Source organism: Cetorhinus maximus, chromosome 7 (assembly GCF_964194155.1).
Source record: "Cetorhinus maximus chromosome 7, sCetMax3.hap1.1, whole genome shotgun sequence".
NCBI lineage: Eukaryota > Metazoa > Chordata > Chondrichthyes > Lamniformes > Cetorhinidae > Cetorhinus > Cetorhinus maximus.
In genome coordinates, this window is record NC_135885.1 from 44,182,245 (window position 1) to 44,207,267 (window position 25,023).

Consider the following 25,023-nt stretch of genomic DNA (forward strand, 5'->3'; position numbering starts at 1 on the left):
AAGAGGATCCTGCATCCAAGGAAGAAACAGACCAATTGAGAAGTTTGATTGGGCAGTTGAACTGGTTGTGCACTTAGACTAGATCTGACTCTAACTAGACATGTTGGAGGTGAGTACTATGATGAAACATGCTAAAGTTGAGGAAGTTCTGAGAGCAAATAAAACATTAAAGAAATTAAATTCAGAGATGCACAATCAAGTTTCCAGCCTTGGGTAAACCAGAAGATATGAAGTTGGTCATTTTTAGCAATGCTTCACATGCCAATCTTCCAGATAGATATTCTAGTACAGCAAGGTTTATCATATTCTTGGTGGGAAAGAATGATAAATGTTGCCCGTCAACACCACTTTGTCCTTTTGTCTATGACATCTTTTGGCAATTTCCACTTATCACTGGCCCTCTATCCAGCTCTACCTGTCCCATCCCTCCTTAAAACCAGCTTATATTTCACCTCTCTTCTATTTTTCCTTATTTCTGTTGAAGAGTCATACGGACTCGAAACATTAACTGTATTCCTCTCCGCAGATGTTGTCAGACCTGCTGAGTTTTTCCAGGTATTTTTAATTTTGTTTTTGGTTTGTGATAAATGTTGCCCGCTGGTTTGGGAGGCCAAGAAATTATAAAGCGTAGTGAAAAGCACCTTAGCTGCTGAAACACTGGCATTAGTAGAAGCGATAGATATGGAGGCCTACTTATCCAATATACTGACGAAATACTATACAAGGAGCAATGTGAGAAAAGTTTGCCCATAGAGTCTTACGCTGATGACTAATCTCTTTGGGATAATGTTCATTCAACGAAAAATGTCGCTGATAAAAGGCTACGAATAGACCTAGCTAGTATAAAAGAAATGTTAGAGAGGAGAGATCTCTAAGAGACGATGGCTTGACACAAGTCACCAATTATCAGACTGTTTTACAATAAGAAATGCCTCCTCCAAGAAATTACTAAATGTATTGGAAGAGTATTATGTTATAATGATGAAATGGATAACTTATATATATATATATATATATATATATATATAATCTTTTGCTTTGTAATTGTTTATATATTTGGTAAAGGGAATGTGAAAATATGTGACTTTATTTCCTTCTGTTTGATTCAGAAAGAATGTTCTCAAATTTTTCAAAAGCTTTAATTTAAAAGAAAAAGAAGGGAATCTGTCAATGTATCAGTAATTATGTTGTCAAGGATCATGGATCAGCCGTCGGGAAGGAGGAGGGGGACCGGGAGGCTTTGGGGAAGAGAAGCTGCTGAAGGCACTGCCTCCCGCCACCCCAATCCCCAATCCCCCACAGGAGATGGCTTCAGGTGATCTGCTTGAAGGCCTCTCCTGAGGCAGGAAGGTGAGGAGGCAGAGGAGCCCGCCCAAGGTGCAGCAAGGGGCGGGAGCACCCACCATGGCCGGCCCCATCCTGGAGGCCATGGCGTCTTCCTGGGAGCGCCACGACAATTCTGTGATTCTGAGTATACTTTTGAGTTTCCTATTTTATATGTATCTTGCAGAAGACATCAATATTCCCTATGTATGAGTCCATCTATGATTTATTAAAATAATAAGTGTGCTTTGGACCACAGTTACATATTTTTAGTTGACTGAAAGCTTGAGGAAAAGTCAGGAAATCTGAAGACTTGCATAATAAAGTACTGAGAATGAATGGGGCCAGCAGCTTTGGGCCGTTACACACTGAAGCCCACAAGTCAATACTAACGTCAACCCACAAAATACATTGTGTTCATTTTTATAGTACTGAAAGGTTCATAGAGTATCTACTGATTAATGTGGAATTTCAGAATTCAGAAATCACATAGCAGCAGTTTGAATGTTGGTGTTTTTTTTTTCAAATGTGCCATAAAATGTTGAGAGTATATTCGAAGAGATTTGTTAAATTCTGTTTGTTGGTGTTTATACCTTTTCAGTACAATCTAAGACATTTGGGGGAATATAAAGATTAATGAAAGGTGTTAGAAGAAAATTGTCCACTGAAATTATGTGATGTGTTTGTACTGGACCCTGCAATTGAATGAAAAGTCCCTCTGACTTGATGGCATGTGACCGAGCCACTAAGTATTGGCTTCAACACCTCATCTGTGCTGATCTCAATTGGAAAGGCAGAATTAATAACATAGATAACAGCTGTATGAAATATTTCATCCAAAAACCTAATGTCAGGTTGTAAGGATGATGTCTCAAAATTGGAAATAAATTTTCATGGTTTTGAAATTACCCGTAAGACATAAAAGACTCAAAGTAGTCTCATGATTGTAATGATAGCACTGTCTTTGGGTGCACTATCAGTCGACTTGTTAGTTAACTATTCCTGTCCACCCTTTACCATTATGCTAGACTACCTGCAAGCCCCCACTAAGCTCAATTACAACTGTCTCTGACTCTACACATCGTGAAATTACAGCTTTTCACCCTCAACCAAGCAAGTCCTCTTCCAAAATTTTTGAAATGGATCATGCTTCTCCATCATAGCTGAACAAATTTTAGCCCAACCCACCCAAACTTTATATTTATCTCCAAGACATATTTTCAATTTTGCTACTTTGGACATATTCCAAGTTCTCTCAAATGCACAATTTTATGATCAGTCCTAATAGTTTCCTCATTTCACATTTGTATATTGATAGGAGTTAATTATTGCAGAGATTTCCTTTTAACATATCATGGTCATGAGTCAGAATTCTTCAACAACTGCATAATGAAAATTGTGACTCTCCCTTTTCCCTCTCAAATCTATATATCAGATTCACTCATATTATGGTCAGAAATTGCATGATGTTCTGTTACCATTACCTAATTCTGGTTTGTTACTCATCGTTAAATAGAGTATGTTTGTTCCTTTGTTGGCTTTAAAGTGTCATTCCAGAAAACTCTCCCAAATACAGTCAATTCCCGCCGTTCGCAACCCCCTCCATCGCGAATTCATTTACGTGCATGACTGAGTTTGTACACCCGATCACGGTTCACGGCCCCAAAACTTCACTCATCCACGTTTTAAGATTTTAAACATCTCACCTAAACACATAATGAGGACTCGAAACGTCAACTCTTTTCTTCTCCGCTGCTGCCAGACCTGCTGAGTTTTTCCAGGTAATTCTGTTTTTGTTCACCTAAACACATGTTGGTCCTGAAAGGTTAATAAAACACTGAATTCAGGGGCCATAAAAAATGCTGCTTGTTATCTTTCCCACATAGCGCGCACTGCGCATGTGCCATCTCTGATTGCACATGGTTTGCTGTGATTTACAGGGTACAGTAACTCTCGACCAGTATTTTACAGTACATGTACGGTGCAGTACTTACTAAAAATGAGTAAGTCAGAGCCAAGCAAAAAACGTCCCAGGAAAGTGATGACACTTGAACAAAAAGTCACAATCTTAGACTGAAAAATGGTGCAAGTGCTACCATGTTGGCCAGGAAATATTCTGTGAATAAACCCACAATCAGATACATTAGGCAGTCTTAGGAAAAAATAAGGGCCAGTGTTAGTGTTTCTGTTAGTCGTATTGCCAAGTTAACTTTTGTGAGCAGGAAAGATCCACACTTAGAGGAAATGGAAAAGTTTCTCACCATGTGGATAGAACACCAGCATCAAAGAAGGACCACAGTTAATGGTACAATCATTCTAAACAAAGCATTTGAATTGTACAAGCACATAAAGATTAGTTAAGAGGGTAGTGCTGGTGTTAATGGTGACGATGAAGGTAGTGCAGAAAGTGTCTTTCCTTCGATGTTCAAAGAATTCTCAGCCAGCACTGGGTGGTTTGATCACTTTAAAAAGCGTTTCAGACTGCGTAATGTGAAGTTGGTGGGGGAGGCTTCTTCAGCTGACTGTGCAGTTGCAGGAGAATTTCCCAAAGTGACGCAGGAATGTATTGAGGAGAGAGGCTACAAGGCAGAGCAGATCTTAACACAGACGAAGCTGACCTGTTCTGGAAGAAGATGCCAAATCGGACCTACATTTCGAAAGAAGAAAAGACAGCTCCTGGTTTTAACATTCCTACTAATGGCTAACATTCCTACTATGTGTCAATGTGACTGGTTTTAAATGTAAACCAAAGTTGGTTTATTGGCCAGAAAACCTTCGAGCTTTCAAAGGAAAAAAGAAATCTCATCTGCCAGTCTTTTGGAAGGCTAACGGCAATGTCTGGGTTTCAGCAATCGTATTTGAAGGCTGGTTTGCTAATTGCTTTCTGTCAGAAGTCCGCACTTAGCTAAGGGAAAAGAACCCGCTTTTCAATGTCTTACTAATCCTCAATATGCGCCTGGTCATTCACACAGTCACAGAGAACCATCCAGATGTTGACATCTTTTTTATGCCCAAATCCGACCTCACTTATCCAAGCAATGGACCAGGGAGTCAATGCCTCATTCAAGGCTTTCTGCACCTGACAAAGTTTCAGCCACATCCATCACCTTCTGGAAGTGGACCCTTCAACCACAGTCCATGATTGCTGGAAGGAATTCAACCTCCTCCTAGGAATAGGCATAATTAAGGACTCATAGGATGAAGTTTGAACTTCAACCATAAATGCCTGCTGGATAAAAGTTTGTCCTGAGGCTGTGAGTGATTTCATAGGATTCCTCAATGTGGCTGCTCAAGTGGCCAGGATTGTTGACTTAGTAAAACAAGTTAGAGGGGAGGGATTTGAAGACGTACCCACAGCTGAAGTGGATAAATTGCTTCAATTTCATCAAGAGGAACTCTGCACGGAAAAATTGGTTGAACTGGTGAGATTAAATGAGCCAAACAGAACCAGGAAAGAAGTGCCTAAAAAGGCTCAATTCACAACCAAGATTATGGCAGATTTTTTGTTTTCATTCACAGTATGTGGGCTTTGCTGGCTAGGCCAGCATTTATTACCCATCCCTAGTTGCCCTTGAGAAGATGGTGGTGAGCTGCCTTCTTGAACCACTGCAGTCCATGTGGTGTAGGTACACCCACAGTGCTGTTAGGGAGGGGGTTCCAGGATTTTGACCCAGCAACAGTGAAGGAACGGCAATATATTTCCAAGTCAGGATGGTGAGTGACTTGGGAGGGGAACTTCCAGGGGGTGCTGTTCCCATCTATCTGCTGCCCTCGTCTGTCTAGATTGTAGTGGTCATGGGTTTGGAAGGTGCTGTCGAAGGAGCCTTGGTGAATTCCTGCAGTGCACCTTATAAATGGTACAAACTGCTGCTACTGTGCGTCGGTGGTGGAGAGAGTGAATATTTGTGGATGGGGTGCCAACGAAGCAGGCTGCTTTGTCCTGGATGGTGTCAAGCTTCTTGAGTGTTGTGGGATCTGCACTCATCCAGGCAAGTGGAGAGTATTCCATCACATTCCTGACTTGTGCTCTGTGGATGGTGGACAGGCTTTGGGGGGTTGGGAGGTGGGTTAATTGTCACACGATTCCTAGCCTTTGACATGCTCCTGTAGCCACAGTATTTATGTGGCTAGTCCAGTTCAGCTTCTGGTCAATGGTAAACCTCAGGATGTTGATAGTGGGGGATTCAGTGACGGTAATGCCATTGAACATCAAGGGGTGATGATTGGTTTCTCTCTTGTTGGAGATGGTCATTGCCTGGCACTTGTGTGACGTGAATGTTACTTGCTACTTGTCAGCCCAAGCCTGGATATTGTCCAGGTCTTGCTGCATTTGGACATGGACTGCTTCAGTATTTGAGGAGTCTTGAATGGTGCTGAACATTGTGCAATCATCAGTGAATCAGGAAGGTCATTGATGAAGCAGCTGATGATGGTTGGGCTGAGGAAACTACCCTGAGGAACTCCTGCGGTGATGACTGGAGCTGAGATGACTGACCTCCAACAACCACAGCCATCTTCCTTTGTGCTAGGTATGACTCCAACCAGCAGAGAGTTTCCCCCCTGATTCCCATTGACTCCAGTTTTGCTAGGGCTCCTTGATGCCACACTCTGTCAAATGCTGCCTTGATGTCAAGGGCAGTCATTGTCACCTCAGCTCGGGAGTTCAGCTCTTTTGTCCATATTTGAACCAAGGCTGTAATGAGGTCAGGAGCTGAGTGGTCCTGGCGGAACCCAAACTAGGTGTCAGGGAACAGGTTATTGCTAAGCAAGTGCCTCTTGAAAGCACTGTTTATGACCCTTTCCATTACTTTACTGATGATCAAGAGTAGACTGATGGGGTGGTAATTGGCTGGGTTGGATTTGTCCTCCTGTTTGTGTACAGGACATACCTGGGCAATTTTCCACATAGCCGGGTAGATGCCAGTGTTGTAACTGTACTGAAACAGCTTGGCTAGGGCTGCGGCAAGTTCTGGAGCACAAGTCTTCAGTACTATTGCCGGAATATTGTCAGGACCCATAGCCTTTGCAGTGTCCAGTGCCTTCACCCGTTCCTTGATATCACATGGCGTGAATCGAATTGGCTGAAGATTGGCATGTGTGATGCTGGGGACCTCTGGAGGTGGCCGAAATGGATCATCCATTCGGCACTTATGGTTGAAGATTGTAGCAAATACTTCAGCCTTATCTTTTGCACTGATGTGTTGGGGTCCTCCATCATTGAGGATAGGGATATTTGTGGAGCCTCCTCCTCCAGTAAGTTGTATAATTGTTCACCACCGTTCACGACTGGATGTGGCAGGACTGCAGGGCTTTATTTGATCCATTGGTTGTGGAGTTGCATCTCAAGGTCAGCCGAAGATTTTAAAAAACAGGCAACAGACCATGATACAAGCATGGAAAGAAGCATTTCCTTTTGTAGAGCGGTTGACACAGCTATTGCTCCTTACCGAGAACTTTACAAAATTTAAAAACAGAAGGCGAATCAGTCAAAAATAACATTTTTCTCCTTATCCACATCAAGGCCTGCGTCAAACACGTCACTCATTCCCTCTACCTCCACTGTCAAGTAAAGTGCGTTACCTCTACTGTACAGTAATGTACTATAATTTGTACCATTCTGTAATTTACAAATTTTACATTGTTTGGCAACACAAGAAAACAAGAACAATTTCTGCAGTAAAACTGATCTTGAATTTACCTCAAAAACAGTTTTTATTGCTTCTTTTCCTTTAAAGATGTAAAATTTGGGGATGGCTAGAAACTATCTAATTTACTCATATTATAAGCATGTTCGCCATTCATGACCCTTTGTGAGATTTCGTGGGAATGGAACCCCCACGAATGGTGGGACTTTACTGTACATTCTAGAAGTTAATTGCATTTACTGCTGGAACTGTCCTGCTCCTTCCAGGATATGTGAAAATTAAAATATCCCATTATAAAGACATTGTTTTTGCTACATGTTTCCTTAACCTTGTATTTACACACCCGCCACTGCATTGCCACTGTTAGGAGCTCTGTAGATAACTACAAGTGTCTTGCATTCTTTGCCTTTCTTTAATTCTACCCACAGTGTTTCCACTGCCTAATCTTCCTAACTGCATTCCCTTCTTTTTCCTGCTGTAATTGTCTCTTTTCATCATTCCCAATTATCCTGTCCTTTCTGTTGCTTGGAAGATTTATCTCTCAATAAGTCTGGTTTGTAGCCAAATCTCTCTAAGGACTACTGCATCATAGCGTTTAAACTGAATTTCTGCTTCTAACTCCGCTATTTTGTTTCCTATGCTACATTTATTCACGTGAAAACTCTTAATTGGACAATTGTCCCCACCCTTTCTTTATACTCCGCTGACCTTTTCTACTCACTTTTTGACCTACTATATGGATTTTCCTTGTTTACCCTCCTGACTAGTTTAAATCTTTCCCCACTGCACTATATACTCCTTCCACACAGATATGGGTGCCTGTCTGATTTAGATGAAAGCCAACCTGTCTGTACGTCTTTCCCTGGACCCAAAAGTGGTCCTGGTGCTCCAGGAATCTGAAAACATCCCCACCACATCTTACCAGCCAAAGATTTGACATTCCTAATCTTTCTCTCTTCAAATGATGTTGTGTGTTTTACTGAGTAATCCAGAGATTATTATCCTGGGGATTGTGCGCCATAATCTAGAATTGATTTCCTTGATTGTTCACCCTCCCTTTCCATAATCTTTTGTATTCACTCAATGATTTCCTGAACCCTGGCACCTGGAAAACAATGTAGCATTCTAAAAATCTGGATCGTATCTAAAAAGTATCAATCTGCCCCCGCCACTAGAATTCCCCACAACCACCACTCACCTATTCTTACTACCATATTGTTTCCCCATGGATAGCCACTTGCCTTGTAATCATTTATGCTTACCCTCCTCTGTGGCACCCTTTTTGTCACATTGCTCGTTCCGAAATAGATAGATAAATCGATCTCCGCAATTGACCCCTTTTTAACCTGATCTGTTGTTTCCTGCCCTTTTAGCTGATGGTCACCCAGTTTCCCTTGCCAGTTGTATACTCATAGCAACCTGCAGCATTACCATCCTCTTTGACATTTACTCCAGAAAACTTTCTCCTTCCCAAATGTGGCACAGTGTGTCTGGTTGATTTTCAAACTGTGCAGCTTTCTGCTCGAAGAGTGCAGTAATTGTAAACTTCACACAAATATATTCACCATGCATGATCAGAGAGTCTGGACAGGTCAACGTTATGAATGATGCACACATCACTCCCAACTCCGATCCTGCCAGATCTATTTATACATTTAATCTAATTGGATTTCTTTTTAAGTTATGATTTATAGAATTATTTCTATTTGTTCACTCCAATTGATTATTTTTGCTTTGTTTTGAATTCCTCTCTTTATCCTACTCCCTGAACCTATTCTGTAGTTAAAAACTACAAGTTAAGATGAATAATTACTTAAATCTTTAACCTTTTCTTGCCATCACTACACCTCGCTTGTAGGTTATTGGGTTTTTGTTTAGTGGATATGAAAAATAATCCAATAGTGGATTGTTAGGATCTTTACTGTGAGATAAAAGGCAGCCAATTTAGCTGCTAACGTTTGTGAGTGTTGAGTGCTGTATTAAAATCCATGGTTTGTGCTTTGTTGAATCACACTATTTCCTAATTAGCAAATCTCAATTTTATAGAAAAATGATAACTGGAGTATTGTGTGCAGTTTTGGTCGTCTTATCTAAGGAAGGTGTACTTGCCATAGAGGGAGTACAATGGAGGTTCACTAGACTAATCCCTGGGATGGCGGGACTGGGCCTGTATTCTCTGGAGTTTCGAAGAATGAGAGGTGACCTCATTGAAACTTACAAAGTTCTTACAGGGCATGACAGGATAGATGTGGATTGGATGTTTCCCCTAGCTGGTGAATCAGGGGACACAGTCTCAGAATAAGGGGCAGGCCATTTAAGACTGAGATGAGCAAGAAGTTCTTCACTCAGAGGGTGGTGAATCATTGGAATACTCAGCCCCAGAGGGCTGTGGAAGTTCAATCATTGTGCATGTTCAAGACAGAAATCGATAGATTTCTGGATACTAATGACATCAAGGGATACGGGATAGTGGGGAAAAATGGCATGAGGTAGATTAGCCATGATCTGTTTGAATGGCAAAGCAGGCTCAGTGGGTCAAATGGCCTACTCCTGTTTCTCTTTCTCCGCATGTTCAGAAATGTATCTAACCTCAAGACCAAATCAGGAGATAGCTTTTGGTGAGTCTTTTGATGGCAGAGAGAGAGGTGGCTGGAGGAGTGAGGGTTTAAGGAGAGCATTCCTGACTGTGTGTCGCTAAAAAAAAATTGAAGCCAAGAGGAGGCGATGCAAAAATGACCAGCTATGAGTAAAGAATGTGCAGGAAACTAGTACCCAAATCTTCCATTGTTCACCTCAATTGTGTATGATGTCAGGACAAAGAATCTCTCAGAATTCTAGGGCATGTTGCAAAACAGTTTGTTGAGCTATAGCTTTTGCAGTCAGGCCAATGCAATACCCACAACTTTGAAGAAAAACTTATCCATTCTGCATCAACTGTCCATTGACCAAAGATAGAGATGGAAAAATCTATGGAATGTTACCACTAAATGTCATACCATTAGTACCAGTGAGTCATTCCATCATCTGAAACATGTTTTAGTGTACAGGATAAGTTTACTAAAAAGCCAGCTCTGGTTTTCCTACTTGTGGGTCAACATTTGAGGCTTTTCCACCTCTGTCTTTAGAAGAAAAACATCCTCTGCAGAATGGATTTACAAACACAACCCAAGTAACTTTAATAATTGTTGTTTGTCAGCCAGAAGATTGTGCTATATATCTTGACTAGCCCAGAATAATTCATGATGGTTATAAATTTCTATGACTAATTCTATCATGGAATAAAGCTTTTTTGCAAAATATTTATTGAGGCAGTTTGACCCATTGCTGGTTTTAGAAATCGATTCCTTTCGTTTTCCTCATTCCTTGTACTGAGGTGTGGTTGTCCTCCAGCAGTTTGCCAAAATGACCATTCTTCATCTGTGTGTACCCTCAGAGTGCCAGTTTACCCAGGAGGTCTTCACAACTGAGGGCATTCCTGCCATTAACTAATCCTAATCTGGTTCACTAATGTCCTTCAGGAAGGGAAATCTGCTACCCTTACCGGTTCTGGCCTCCACATGACTTCCGATTCATAGCAATGTGATTGACTCTTAACTGCCCTCTGAAATGACCTAGAAAGCCATTTAGTTGTATCAAATTGTTACAGAAAAGTTGAATAAGAATAAAACTGGACGCAACACCCAGCATTGACCTTGGCACCGGAAACAACAAAGGCACCCCTTACCCAGTGGACCTTGCAAAGCCCTCACTAATATCTGGGGACTTGTGCCAAAATTGGAAAAGCTATCCCACAAACTAGTCAAGCAACAGCCTGACAAAGTCATAGTCACTGAATCATACCTTATAGCCAATGTCCCAGATTCTTGCATCAATCCTGGGTATGTCCTGTTCCACCGGCAAGACAGACTCACCAGTCAGAAGGGAGTGGCACTGGGAGTCCTCAGCATTAACTCTGGACCACATGACGTCTCATGACATCGGGTCAAACATGGGCAAGGAAACCTCCTGCTGATTACCACTGACTGCCCTCCCTATGCTGCTAAATCAGTACTCCTCCATGTTGAACACCACTTTGAAGAAGCACTCAGGGTATCAAGGGCACAGAATGTATTCTGGGTGGGGGACATTAATATCCATCACCACAAGTAGTTTAGTCGCATCACCACTGACGAACCTGGCCGAATCCGAAGGATGTATCTACCAGACTGGGCCAGCGGCAGGTGGTAAGTTGAGAAAACCTACTTGACTGCATCCTCACCAACCTATCTGTTGCAGATACATCTGTCCATGACAGTATTGGCAGGAGTGACCACCACGCAGTCCTTGTGGAGACAAAGTCCATCTTCACACCAAGGATACCATTCATCGTGATACTACCACTGTGCTAAATGGGACAGATTCATAACAGAACTAAGCCGCTCAAAAAATGACCATCCATAAGGTGCTGTGGGCCATCATCAGTAGCATAATTATATTCAACCATAGTTTGTAATCTCATGGCTCAGTATATCCCACTCTCTGTCATTACCATCAAGCCAGGGGACCAACAATAGGAGAGGAGTGCAGGAAAGCATGCCAGGAGCAGCACCAGGCATACGTAAAAATCAGGTGCCAACCTGGTGAAGCTACTGCACAACTGCATGCATGCTAACCGAAAGAAGCAGCACGTGATAAACTAAGCAAAGCGATACCACAACCAACGGATCAGATCAAAGCACTGCAGTCCTATCGCACACAGTCATGAATGGTGGTGGACAATTAAGCAAGAGGAGGAGGCTCCACAAAATTGATGTCAAAGAGAATCGAGGAGGGCGGGGGGAAACTCTCCACTGGGGGACTGGTTGGAGTCATATCTAGTACAAATAAAGATGGTTGTTGTTGGAATCCAGTGATCTCAGTCCCACACCACTGCAGGCATTCCTCAGGGTAGTGTCCTAATCTCGACCATCTTCAGCTGCGTCATCAATTACCTTCCCTCCATCATAATGTCAGAAGTGGAGATGTTTGCTGATGATTGCAGCAGGTATGCAGCAAGGCCTGGACAATTTTCAGGCTTGGGCTGATAAGTGGCAAGTAACATTTGCACCACACAATTGCCAGGCAATGAGCATCTCCAACAAGAGAGAATCTAACCACCTCCCTTTGACATTCATTACCCTCGCTGAAACCTACATCATCAATATCCTGGGGTTTACCATTGAGCAGAAACTGAACTGGACCAGACATATAAATATGGTGGCTATAAGAAAAAGTCAGAGGCTGAGAATTCTGTAGCAAGGAACTAACCTCCTGACTGCCCAAAGCCTGTCCACCATCTACAAGGTACGTCAGGAGTGTGATGGAATGCTCTCCAGTTGCCTGGATGAGTGAAGCTCCAACAGCACTCTGGAAACTTGGCACCATCCAGGACAAAACAACCTGCTTGATTGGCACCCCAGCCACCAACCTAAACATTCACTCCCTCCACCACTGATACAGAGAGGCAGCAGTGTGTACTATGTACATGATGCACTTCAGCGTATCAAGGCTCCTTCAACAACATCTTCCATACCCATGACCTCCACCACCTAGAACAATGCATCCCAAGGTTACACCATTTTAATACTTGAAAATGACTGACCTCAGAAGCCATCAAAAGCAAAACAGCAATAAAACGTCAGTGTTACATTCGGTATCTAACTATTCAAGTTCCCATATTATAGATCAACAAAAATAGATCAAAGAAATGTGAAAATATGTATTTTTAAAGTACTTAGTAATAATGTTATTTTATGTACTCACCAGTCCATTACTTCATTTCAGCTGCTCCAACTGCACCTTGGCCAGGAATCAGTAGATACTATTGACATTGAGATTTGCATTCAGCATTACTGACTTATAGCAACATCACACCAAGGTTCCCCAAAGGCCATCTTCACATCATTGATTTTAATGTGCGAAGAGTCAAATAAGCTTTTAATTTTCTACTAAGCATTTCAGGATTTCTTCCCACCTCCTCTACTGCACCTGCCATTCACATGCATGTGTGCACACGCATGACAGTCTCATTCTCCCTCTCTCTCTCGCTCTCTCTCCCATTCTCACACTCACTCTCTCACACTCTCTTTCTCTCACACGCTCACTCTCTCTCTCTCTCACACTCACTCTCTCTCACACTCTCTCATACTCTCTCTCTCTCACACTCACGCACACACTCACTCTAACTTTCTCTCACGTGCTGTCTCCCTCACTCACGCACTCGCTCTCTCACTCTCTCTCCCTCCCTCTCTCTCTCTCTCTCGCGCTCTCTCTCTCCCACTCCTGCTTCCTCTTTGTCACACACACACTCACTCTCTCCAACGCGCTCTCTCTCTCACACATTCTCTCTCTCTCTCTCTCACAGTCTCCCCACACACCCTCTCACTCACTCTCTCTCTCTCTCAATTTCTCTCTCTTACACTCTGTGTGTGTGTGTGTCTCTCTCTCTCCTCTTTTCTCTCTCACACTTACTTTCTCTCTCTCACTCACTCTCACTCTCTCACTCTCACAAGAACATAAGAACTAGAAGCAGGAGTAGGCAATTCAGCCCCTCGAGCCTGCCCTGCCATTCAATACGATCATGGCTGATCTCATTTCGGCCTCAACTCCAATTTCCCGCCCTCTCCCCATATCCTTTCAATCCGTTACTAATTAAAAATCTGTCTATCTCCTCAATTTTATCCAGCATCCCAGCATCCACTGCACTTTGAGGTGGTGAATTCCACAGATTCATAACCCTTTGAGAAAAGTAATTCCTCCTCACCTCTGATTTAAATCTACCACCCCTTAGCCTAAAACTATGGCCTCTTGTTCTAGAATGCCCCACAAGGGGAAACATCTGATCCACGTCTACTTTGCCTATCCCCTTTAGCATCTTATATACCTCAATTAAATATCCTCTCATCCTTTTAAACTCTGGCGAGTATAGGTCTAAACTGCTCAATCTCTCCTAGTAAGACAAGCCTCACATCTCTGGAATCAATCTAGTGAACCTCCTCTGAATCGTCTCCAGTGCAACTACATCCTCCCTCAAGTAAGGGGACCAAAATTGTGCACAGTACTCCAGGGGCGGTCTCACCAATGCCTTGTACAGTTGCAACACTTCCCTGTTTTTATACTCTATTTATTTAGCAATAAATGCCAAAATTCCATTTGCCTTCCTTATTACCTGCTGTACCTGTAAACTAGCTTTCAGCAATTCATGCACGAGGACTCCCATATCCCTCTGCACTGAAGCATTCTGAAGTTTCTCTCCATTTAAGTCGCTTTTTTATTCTTCTGACCAAAATAGATAACCTCACACTTATTCACATTAAACTCCATCTGCCAAATTTTGGCCCATTCACCTAACCTGTCCATATCCATTTGTAAATTTCTTATTTCTTCATTGCAACTTACTATCCCACCTATTTTGGTGTCATCTGCAAATTTAGCTATAGTACCTTCTATCCCTGAATCCAAGTCATTAACGTAGATTGTAAATAGTTGGGGCCCAAGGACCGAACCCTGTGACCCCACTAGTTACAGCTTGCCATCCGTAAAAGACCCATTTATCCCGACTCTCTGCTTTCTGTTGGTTAGCCAATCTTCTATCCAAGCTAATATATTACCACTAACTCCATGTGATCTTATCTTGTGTATTAATCTTTTGTGCGGCACCTTATCAAAGGCCTTCTGGAAGTCCAGATATACTACATCTGCAGGATCCCCATTATCTACTTTGCTTGTCACATCTTCAAAGAACTCTAGCAAATTAGCCAGACACGATTTACTCTTCATAAAACCATGCTGACTCTGATGGATTGCATTTTGACTTTCCAAATGCCCCATTACTACTTCCTTAATGATGGATTCCAACAATTTCCCAACGACAGACATTAAACTAACTGGTCTATAGTTTCCTACTTTCTGCCTCCCCCCTCCACCCCCCTCTCCCATTTCTGAATAAGGGCGTTATATTAGCATTTTTCCAATCCACAGGAACCTTCCCAGAATCCAGGGAATTTTGGAATATTATAGCCAATGCATCCACTATCTCCGCTGCCACTTCCTTTAAGACCCTGGGATGTAGGCCATCAGGTCCTGGGGACTTGTCACCCTTTAATCCCAATAGTTTGCTCAGTACTTTTTCTCAAGTAATGATGATTATTCTAAGTTCCTCCTTCTCTATACCCTCTGTTACTATTGGCGTGGTACTAGTGTCCTCCACTGTGAAAACTGAGGCAAAATATTGATTAAGCATCTCTGCCATTTCTACGTTCCCCACTATTAACTCCCCAGTCTCATCCTCCAAGGGACCAACATTCACTTTAGCTACTCTCTTTCCTTTTGTATACTTGTAGAAGCTTTTGCTATTAGTTTTTACATTTTGTGTTAGTTTTCTTTCATAATTTACCTTTGCTCTTTTTATTTTCTTTTAGTAACTCTTTGTTGATCTTTAAAAGTTTCCAATCTTCCAGCCTGCCACTGACTTTTACAATTTGCTATGCCTTAGTTTTTGCCTTTAAGTCATCTTTAACTTCCTTGCTTAGCCATGGATGCTTTTTCCCCCTCTTACCATCTTTCTTCATCTTTGGAATATATTTTACTTGGGAGGAATTGAATACCTCCTTAAATATCTGCCACTGTTCATCAACTGTCCTACCTTGTTGTCTTCCTGCCCAGTCCACTCAGGCCAAATCTGCTCTTATGCCTATGTAGTTACCTTTGTTTAACTCCAGAACACTAGTGTGGGACTCAAGTTTCTCGCTCTCAAACTGAACTTGAAATTCTAGCATGCTATGATCACTCTTCCCTAGAAGATCCTTTGCTATGAGATCATTAATTAATCTCATCTCATTACACAAAACCAAATCCAGAATAGCCTACTCCCTAGTTGGTTCCACAACATATTGCTCCAAGAAACAATCTCTAATATACTCTATGAACTCTCCCTCGAGGCTACCCTTGCCAGTTTGATTAGTCTGATCTATATGCATATTAAAATCACCCATGATTATTGCTGTGCCTTTCTTACATGCTCCCAGTATTTCCTGGTTTATACTGTGCCCTACTGTTGAACTACTGTTTGGGGACCTATAGATTACTCCCACCAGGGACTTCTTCCCCTTGCTATTTCTTATTTCTACCCAGACTGACTCTACGTCTTGCTCTCCAGTGCCAATATCATTCCTCACTATAGTACTGATCTCTTCCTTTACTAACAAAGCTACACCACCTCCTTTTCCTTCCTGCCTATCCTTCCGAAACACTGAGTACCCTTGGATATTCAACTCCCAAACCTGTTCTCCCTGTAACCACGTCTCAGTAATCGCCACCAAATCATACCTATTTATCTCTATTTGTGCTGTTAACTCATTAGTTTTATTCCAAATGTTACGCACATTCAGATACAAAGCCTTTAAGTTTGCCCTTGTGTCAATTTTCCCTACTGTTATATGATTCCTTGGTGCAATATGACGTTCACACACTCTGTCCCCTCCTTTCATTTTTTGGTAACAATCAGCCTCGTCACTAACCTGCACTCTTACCCTCTCCTTAAACTTTGATTTTTTATATTTCCATGCAACTGAACCCTCCCCCCCACTATTTAGTTTAAAGCCCTATCTACAACCCTAGTTATGCGATTCGCCAGGACACTGGTCCCAGCATGATTCAAGTGGAGCCCGTCCGAACAGAATAGCTCCCTCTTTCCCCAGTACTGGTGCCAATGTCCCATGAATTCAAACCCATTTCTCCCACACCAATCTTTGAGCCACACATTTACCTCTTTAATCTTATTGACCCTGTGCCAATTAGCTCGTGGCTCAGGTAGTAATCCGGAGACTATTACCTTTTTGATTCTGCTTTTTAATTTAGCTCCTAGCTGCTCGTATTCCCTCAGCAGAACTTCTTTCCTCATTCTACCTATGTCATTGGTACCTATGTGGACAACGACAACTGGATCTTTCCCCTCCCATTCCAAGTTCCTCTGCAGCCCAGATGAGATATCCTTAACCCTGGCACTAGGTAGGCAACACAGCCTTCAGGACTCACAATCCTGACTACAGAGAACAGTATCTATTCCCCTAACTATGCTAACCCCGATTACAACTACAGTTCTCTTTTCTCCCCCCACTTGAACGGCTCCCTGTACCACGGTGCTATGGTCAGTTTGCTCATCCTCCCTACAGTCCCTACTCGTCCACACGGAGCAAGAATCTCGAACCTGTTGTATAAGGGCAGGGGCTGAGGCTCCTGCACTGCTACTTCCTGGATCCCTCTACCTGCCTCACTCATAGTCACACCCTCCTGGCCCTGACCACTGGCCGAATTTAAGGTAGTTAATCTAAGGGGTGTGACTATCTCCTGAAACACAGCGTCCAGGTAACTCTCCCCCTCCCTGATGTGTCGCAGTGTCCGAAGCTTAGACTCCAGCTCATCAACTCTGAGCCGGAGTTCCTCGAACAACCAACGTTTGCTACAGATGTGGTCACTAGGAACCACAATGGTGTCCACGAGCTCCCACATCTTGCAGCTATAACACATCACCTGGCCCTGCATCTCTATTTTACTTAATTAGTTTTTCAATTTGTTTTTAAATTTCCTAATCGTCTTTAGTTTATCAATCTGTGAAATATTTCTCCTGTTTACCTTTAATCTGAAAGCAAGTTAGAATAGCGATTCAAAATGCACTTTTTAAAATCAACTGGAACTCGCTCTCTCTGCTGAGTTGAAGCTGAAGTGTTAGGCCTCCGAACCTGGGCCCCAGTAGTCACCTTTAATCTGAAATCAATTTAGAATAGGTAGTTCATTCTAGCAGTTACTTATTGACCAATGAACTTACGGTTTTCCTGTGATGTCACTCTTTGTTTTTTTTACTCGGTGATGGTGACTGCAGAGGACACTCTTCCCAGACTGCTTCCCGGTGACAGTGACTGCAGAGGACACTCTTCCCAGACTGCTTCACGGCGCTGGTGACTGCGGAGGTCACTCTTCCCAGACTGCTTCATGGTGATGGTGACTGCAGAGGACACTCTTCCCCGACTCTCACACTCTCCCTCTCTCTCTCTGCCTCTCTCTCTCTCTCTCTCTCTCTCTATAATCAGCCCCTCTTCCCCCACCCCAACCATCCTCCACTCGCACATACTGTATTCAGCACTTCTCCCCACACACAGCACACAGGGCAGCCAGTTGGTAGTGGCAGGAAGGGAGGTCCAGCAGCTCTGACAGTTTGAGTCCGAATGTGGCTGCAGACCTATAGGTGACATTTTTAAATGGTCTTGAAAAGAATACTGCCAGTTCCAAGATCAGATCCACTGGAAAGATTCAGTGGGAGAAGACTGAAATGTTTTTCCATTGAACTAGCTTATTTTACTTCAATAATGCAGCAGTAAAGTGCAGATCCCGATGATATGACTTGGAGATGGAGACTGAAAGACGAGCAGGGCAGGGCTGGTGGATGTCGCCTGGGTGGCGGTACTGGGGCAGGGCGAAGTCTTGGAGGGGGGGAAGCTCATTACCCCATTCACTGTTTCTGTGACCCCAATTAGGGTCATGATCCACAGTTTGGGAGCTGCTGACCTAGAAGAGCAAGGACAGCAGTCACATGGGAACACCACCACCTGTAAGTTCCTCTCCAAGCCACACACCATCCTGACTTGGAACTAAATCACCATTCCTTCATTGTTACTCTGTCAAAACCCTGGAGCTTCTTCCCTAACAGCACTGTAGGTGCATCTACACCACATGGACTCTAGCTCACCACCATTTTCTCAAGGGATAGGCAACAATTTTTTAAAATTTATTCGTTCACAGGATGTGGGCGTCACTGGCTGTGCCAGCATTTGTTGCCCATTCCTAATTGCCCTTGAGAAGGTGGAAATGAACCATCTTCTTGAACTGCTGCAGTCCATGTGGTGTAGGTACAACCACAGTGCTGTTTGGAAGGGAGGTGTTCCAGGATTTTGACTTCGCGACAGTGAAGGAACAACGATATAGTTTCAAGTCAGGATGGTGTGTGGCTTGGATGGGAACTTGCAGGTGGTGATGTTCCCATGCATCTGCTCTCTTGTCCTTCTAGACAGTAGAGGTTGTGGGTTTGTAATGTGCTGTCAAAGGATCCTTGGTGAGTTGCTGCAGTGCATCTTGTAGATGCTACACACTGCTGCCGCTGTGCGTTGGGGATTGAGGTAAAGAATGTTTAAGGTGGTGGATGGGGTGCTAACAAGCAGGTTGTTTTGTCCTAATGTTGAGGTTCTTGAGCGTTGTTGGAGCTGCACTCATCCAGGCAAGTGGAGAGTAGTCCATCACACACCTCCTGACTTGTGCCTTGTAGATGGTGGACAGCCGTTGGGGAGTCAGGAGGTGAGTTACTCACTGCAGGATTCCTAGCCTCTGACCTGCTCTTGTAGCCACAGTATTTATATGGCTGATCCAGTTCAGTTTCTGGTCAATGGTAACCCCACGGATGTTGATAGTGGGGTATTTGGTAATGGTAATGCGATTGAATATCAAGGGGAAATGGTTAGATTCACTTGTTGAAGATGGTCATTGCCTGGCACTTGTGTGGCACGAATGTTGTTTGCCACTTACCAACCCAAGCCTGAATATTGTCCAGGACTTGCTGCATACAGACACGAACTGCTTCAGTACCAGAGGAGTCGCAAATGTTAGATTGATGTTAATGATAGAGTGGGGGATAGATCGGACCAAGAAATTAGAGTTTGTTGTTGAGTGGAATTCTGCTGCCGCTGATGGCCCACAGCACCTCATGGATGTCCAGTTTTGAGTTCCTGGATCTGCTCGAAGTCTATCCCATTTAGCACGGTGGTAGTGCCACATAACACAATGGAAGGTATTTTCAGTGTGAAGATAGGACTTGCTCTACACAAGGACCGTGCGATGGTCACTCCTACCAGTATTGTCATGGACAGATGCAACTGCAACAGGTAGATTGATGAGGACCAGGTCAAGTAGGTTTTTTCCCCTCGTTGGTTCCCTCACAACCTGCCGTAGACCCAGTCTTACAGTTATATCCTTTAGGACTCGGCCAGTAGTGGTGTTACTGAGCCGCTCTTGGTGGTGGACATTGAAGACCCCGACCCAGAGTACATTCTGTGCCCTTGCCACCCTCAGTGCTTCTTCCGAGTGGTGTTCAACATGGAGGAGTACTGATTCATCAGCTGAGGGAGGGCAGTAGGTGGTAATCAGTAGGTGGTAGTCAGTAGTAGGTTTCCTTGCCCAAACTTGACCTGATGCCAGAGGTTTCATGGGGTTCAGTCAATGGTGAGGACTCCCAGGGCAACTCCTTCCTGACTGCATACCAAATTGTGCCGCCACCTCCACAGGCAGGGCAGACCCAAGGATGGTGATTATGGTGTCTGGGACATTGTAAGGTATGATTCCGTGACTATGATTATGTCAGGCTGTTGCTTGACTAGTCTGTAGGACAGCTCTCCCAAATGTTAATAAGGATGTCCTGCAGTGTAAACAGGAATGAGTTTGCCATTGTCATTTCCGGTGCCTAGGTCAATACCGCGTGGCCTGTTTTCATTCCATTTTTTAGACTTTGTAGCGCTTTGATCCAACTGAGTAACTTGTTAGGTCATTTCAGAGGGCATTTAAATGCTGGCCTTGCCAACGATGCTCACATCCCATAAATGAATAGAAACAAATTGTCAATTTATAACGAATCACTGGATAGTAATGCTGTTCAAAATCCATTTTTCCTCTTTCCAAACCTTTCGCCTTCTCCACACAGGGAAGCACTAGCCAATTGTAGACCCCTAGTTGCCACTCTAGCCAAAATAAACTAAGAAATCTGATCAGAAGTCAGCAATGCAACCTACGTGTCCTTTTGAATTATTGGGTGATACTAATTTTTCTGCAGTACAGCATTGTGCCTCAAAACCTGCAACCTCGGGACCGAGTCCATGCTGGATTTCGGATCTTGCCAGTTTCGATTTGGACCAGGTCGAGTTGGGAATGTAGAGTGTTGAGGCTGTGCTTTTCAAGTAACGATTACAAAGGACAGTTTTGAAAGAAATAGAGACAACACTGCAAGATAAGCCAGGAAATTCTTTGGAGCTGCTTCAGATCCATCAGTGTTACTTTGCAGAAGTTCTGTATATGCATGTAAATAGGGTTCCCACTGCACTTCATTGAAGCGTTGGTGGTAGAGTGGGAGCAGCTCCAAGGAAATTCCCAGCCATACAGTTAGACCAAGGATGTCAGTGAGGAGGGAAAGTCAGGAGATGACAACTTTAAAAAGTTGTTAAAAAATGTCCGGTTTTCAGACTTTGCTGGTTTTCAGATAGCCAGATTTTGTACAGGTATAAATATAAAATACAAATTTTATCATGTCAGAGTGAACCTGTGCAATCCTACATCAGAAAATTCAGGCATTGTTCTTTCACTGCTTTTCACTATCCTAATGGAAACATCGATGACATGAACCAAACATGGACCAAATTGCCATTGTCGACAGTATTTTTGTTAACAGTATAATAAAACTAATTGATTACTGAAATAAATACTGGGTGGCTATTAAGGAATTTAAAGCTGTTATTTGATCTTGAGGTTTGAACAGTTACAAAATCTTTGGTCTTTCAACCCAGGCAGTTTGAATTTGACTTGATTGCTGTCTTGGAATTGAATCATAGCCATACAGTATCGCAATTTCTTCATTGTGGAATTTATTTCATTATTCCAGTGATACTTAACTTTGGGTGGCTGCTGTGATGACAGGAAAGACAAATTTTACATACAGGTCAAGTATGCACTATAATTATAATTAAAGAACAAGTTAAGTAACTTAATTTGAACATGGTAGTGACTCATAATAAGATATGGATTTCATTAAGAAATTTGTGCTAAAACTGTCCTGATAGCAGTTCAAAATATTTTTAGCAAACCTGTCAAACTGACTATTAACGTGAGTTGCTACTTTGCGGGCATGAGTTGTTTGATTCTTAGGAATTAAAAGGATGTAATGGAATGTTAATATTTTCCAAATTAATGGCAATAACAATCAGAATATTTTGCAGACAAATTAAGAAAGCTTCTCTTAATATTGTCGTCTTCAGTTTACTGAACTTGAAAAATTGGGTCATAAAAACAAGCTTGCTTGTGTGTAAGAAGACTTATTCCCAAAGATACACAGAACAAAGCCCTAGACATGCAGCATTTGTCACTGAGTGGACATGTGGCTTGGTGTCTGGCAGAGTCAAATGGCCTCTGAACATCCAGGCATTAGACACATTTAAAAATTCCCATATAAATGCACAGGCAGCAGACATGGTCTGTTGTTAGCATTTAAACAGACGTTCTTTCACACTTGCAGGTACAAGTGAGCCAAGGTGAGTTTTACCATGATTGAGAAGAGAACTGGAACACAGCTTTGTTGGTGAGATGTTCTGGTAGAACATCAAAACAGTCTTCAAATGAATTGTGAAACATTATACCCTGCCTTTGAGAGGCCAGTGAAATTCTTATAGTCAATTCAATCATTTAAACTTAATATGTTGCGATAACTGAGTACTCAAAAGGTAGTTTTATCTGGAAATTGTAAAGAAAAGAAGACTTGCATTTGTATAGCACTTTTTATGACCACTGAATGGCTGTAAAGCACATTGAGACAATGAAGTACTCTTGACCTATAATTGTAATGTAGAAATGCAGTCAAGTTCCACACAGCAAACTCCCACAAACAGCAATGTGATTATTGCCAGATAATCTGTTTTTGTGATGTTGAAGGAGGGTAAATATTAACACTCCTGCTCTTCTTCAAAATAGTCTACACAAGCATGCAGGCTTGATTAATGTCTCATCTGTCACCTCTGACAGTGCAATACTCCCTCAGTAATGCACTGGAGTGTCAGCAGAGACTTTAGTGCTCAAGCCCTGGAGTGAGGCCTTATTACTCGGACGCCATAGTGCTACCAACTGAACCAGGCTGATATACAGCCACAAAAACTGTGGAGACATGTGCAATTGAGATAAGAATGTCCCTTGCATGAATTATTTATACATAGTCATTTTTACTAAAACAAAAATAAATTAGCCAGTATGTGTTTGATGTTTTCTTTGTATTATCCTGTACAATGTTTACAGGATCACGATTGGGGATCTGGTACAGGGGCTTTGGTAATGCAGTTCATGAAACTCTGGCATTTCAGTAATCTTCAAAAGATATTATCAGTTGTAAGGACAAGGACTAATCTAGGGCTAGCATTTGGATTTCTCTCCAACATGGGCCAGTTACAAGAAATCAGCTAGCTATTGTTTTTATTTGAAAGCATGCGGTACCGCTTCTGTTAGTACATTTTTTTTATTCACTTGGGCTGCGGGCATCGCCTGGCAAGGCCAGCACTTATTGCCCACACCTAATTGCCCTTGAGAAGGTGGTGGCGCCACCTTGAATTGCTACAGTCCTTGGGGTATAGGTACATCTACAGTGCTGTTAGAGAGGGAGTTCCTGAATTTAATTATGCTTCATTATCTGAAGAGTTATGAATAGATCTGAACAATGTAATCATCAGCAAAGATCCCTACTTTTGACCTTATGATGGAAGAAAGATTATTGATGAAGCAACTGAAGATGGTTGGGCCAGGGCACTACCCTGAGGAACTCCTGCAGTGATGTCCTGGTGCTGAGATAATTAGTCTACAACAACCACAACCATCTTCCTTTGTGCTAGGCATGATTCCAAACAATGGAGAGTTGTCCCTGATTCTCATTGGCTTCAATTTTGCAAGGGCTCCTTGATGCCGCACTTGGTGAACTGCTGCCTTGATATAAAGGACAGTCAGTTTCACCCCACCTCTGGAATTAAATTATTTTGTCCATATTTGGATTAAGGCTGTAATGAGGTCCAGAACTGAGTGGCCCTGGCAGATTCCAAACTGAGCACTGGTGAGTAAATGCCCATGAAAGAACTGTCGACAACAATTTCTATCACAAGAACACAAGAGATAGGAGCAGGAGCAGACCAAGTGGTCCGTTGAGCCTGCTCTGCCATTCAATACGATCATGGCTGATCTTGAGCTTCAACTCCACTTCCCTGCCTGTTCCCCATATCCCTTGTTTCCCCAAGAGACCAAAAATCTGCCTATCCCAGCCTTAAATGTATTCAATGTTAGACCATCCACAACCCTCTGGCATAAAATTCCAAAGATTCACAATCCTTTGAGTGAAGAAATTTCCTCTCGTCTTAGTCCTAAATGATTGGCTCCTTTTCCTGAGATTGCGCCCCCACATTTTAGATTCCCCAAACAGCGGAAACAATCTCTCAGCATCTACCCTATCCACCCTATCAAGCCCCTCCTGAATCATGTACGTTTCAATGAGATTATACCTCATTCTCCTGATTTCCAGAGCAAATAGACCGAACTTGCTCAGCCTCTCATCATAGGGCAACCCCCTCATCCCAGAGACGAAATTTAGTGAACTTTTGCTGTACCGCCTCCAATACAAGCATATCTTTTAACTGTGGAGATGAAAACTGCACACACTACTCCAGATGTGGTCTCAACAAAACTTTTCCAACTCTAGCAAGACCTTTATTCCTGTACTCCAATCCCCTTGCAACAAAGGCCAACATGCCATTTGCCTTCCTAATTGCTTGCTGTACCTGTATGTTAACTTCTTGCTTGTACGAACACACCCAAGTCTCTGGTTCCCTTTAGGGAAGGAATACTGCTGTCCTTACCTAGTTTGGCCTACATGTGACTCTTAACTGCCGCTGAAATGGTTTCAAAACCACTCATTTCATCTGGGCCTTTCACCAGGGAGGAAGCCCTACCCCCTCTCTCTTCCCTCATTGAGATAGCCGCCCATGCGCCCTGCTTGCCGAACAAGCCCCGCCTTCCTCTCCCAAGATAGTGGCAGGTTGCCTGGGTAATCCGAGCCTGTCACCAGGGAGGAAACCCCACCTCCCTCATCCGCCCTGGCTCCCACTTGCGAAATGGCAGCCAGTGAGCCCGCTCACCTGGGCCCGTCACCGTGAAGTAAATGTGGGGTCTGTGGGCTCTTACTTGGGGCCTCAGGCCTACCCCA

At 43.0% G+C, this 25,023-nt stretch overlaps 1 protein-coding gene across 3 annotated transcripts in view; it reads left to right on the forward strand.

Annotated features, from left to right (window-relative positions):
- atp8a2 (ATPase phospholipid transporting 8A2) overlaps nt 1–25,023 on the forward strand; it is a 624,855-nt gene that overhangs the window by 451,439 nt on the left and 148,393 nt on the right. The gene's annotated exons all lie outside the window — the stretch shown is intronic.